Source organism: Cervus canadensis, chromosome 13 (assembly GCF_019320065.1).
Source record: "Cervus canadensis isolate Bull #8, Minnesota chromosome 13, ASM1932006v1, whole genome shotgun sequence".
Lineage (NCBI taxonomy): Eukaryota > Metazoa > Chordata > Mammalia > Artiodactyla > Cervidae > Cervus > Cervus canadensis.
In genome coordinates this window covers 20,055,518-20,056,989 of record NC_057398.1, presented here as the reverse complement: position 1 = coordinate 20,056,989, position 1,472 = coordinate 20,055,518, and the positions used below count along the sequence as shown (strand labels likewise).

At 51.2% G+C, this 1,472-nt stretch overlaps 1 non-coding gene across 1 annotated transcript; it reads left to right on the top strand.

The window, feature by feature from the left end:
* The first annotated feature begins 664 nt into the window (after positions 1–664).
* TRNAC-ACA lies at positions 665–736 on the top strand. Its single transcript has one exon. It is a non-coding gene; the product is annotated as a tRNA-Cys (tRNA).
* The last annotated feature ends 736 nt before the right edge of the window (positions 737–1,472 follow it).

Genomic DNA, 1,472 nt, shown 5'->3' with positions numbered 1-1,472 from the left:
CCTCACAGTGTCTTTCGCCACGTGTAGTGCTGCCACAGACAGTACCGAGCGACGGGCGGAACTTCAGGCACCACCGTTTCCCTGGCACAACTCTGAGAAGAGACTCGGCCTTTTTGCGTTGTATGGACCTGGGGCGTGCTTAGAGGGGAGAGGAGATGGCCTGGCTGTTCCCACTAAAAGGGTCTTCCCAGAGAGTCATAAAGCCAAGTAACCAAATCAGCCAGCACTCACGGAGCCCTGCTGCGGCAGACTCTGTGGTCCAGCTGAGAGCACCTGAGGGCGAGCCGGTTTGGGCGTCCTGGTGTGGGACTGAGGCATAGACGTAGGTCTGTCAGTCAGAAAAAAAGTGAAGAGGGCCATCCACAAATAACAACACGGAGGGGAGGAAAACCTTAGAGATATTACCTTGGAGATGACCATTTCTCTTTGGAAACCATACAAGTCAGTAAATCACACTCTTTGGGTCCCGAGAGGTGTGGCTTTGTCCCCTATCCAAGGATGTGGAGCCGTTGTGGGCTAGACACGTGTGGAGAAGCCAAGGAAGGGAATGTCTCACACTTCCATGGCATTTTACAGCTGCTTTTACCCACATGGTTACACCTGATGCTCACAGTGACTGCTGAAGGGGACAAGAATTACCATCTCCATTTCATGGATGGAAACTTTCCTGGTGGCTCAGATGGTAAAGCGTCTGCCTACAATGCAGGAGACCCCGGTTCAATCCTGGGTCGGGAAGATCTCCTGGAGAAGGAAATGGCAACCCACTCCTGTATTCTTGCCTGGAAAATCCCATGGATGGAGGAGCCTGGTAGGCTACGGTCCACAGGGTTGCAAAGAGTCGGACATGGCTGAGCGACTTCACTTTAAGAGAGGTTAAATGACTTCTTAAAAGCCGCACTCTTTCTACGTGGCAGAGTCCGGATTAGAACCTGGATGTTCTAACTTTAAATTCAGAGATCTTGCAGCCCTACAGTGGTGGTTTTTAAACCGTGTACCCAACAGAATATCTTGGGAGAGGAAGGGGACTCTGGCATCCCCAACCCCCACTCAGATGGGAGCAACTCCAATTTCATTTGCTTTCTCTGTTGGTGTTCCAGTCAAGATTTTGTGTATTTAAAAAAAGGGTTTGGTTTAGGTTGGAAATTAGGTTGGAAATTCACTGAGCTCTGCCATGATCCTTCCAGTGGGGGCTCAGCCGCAGGACAAGGAGTCCATGTGGAACACATACAAAAAAGGGAGGGATGAAGATAACAGCTCCAGAGGCAAACTCGCACATGTGCACGCTCGGCACCTCAAGACCCTTAGGGAGGGAGACAAAGAGCTGAAGCCTGTCGATCTGGGGAAGTATTTCCTGGCTCCACATCGTGGGGTGCTGCCTGGTCAGCTTTGTGGGGTCTTGTTCAGACAGATCTAACGCCCTCAGCAGACTCTGAGTCACAAACCATCCAAGCTCAATCAGCTGTTGCAGCCTC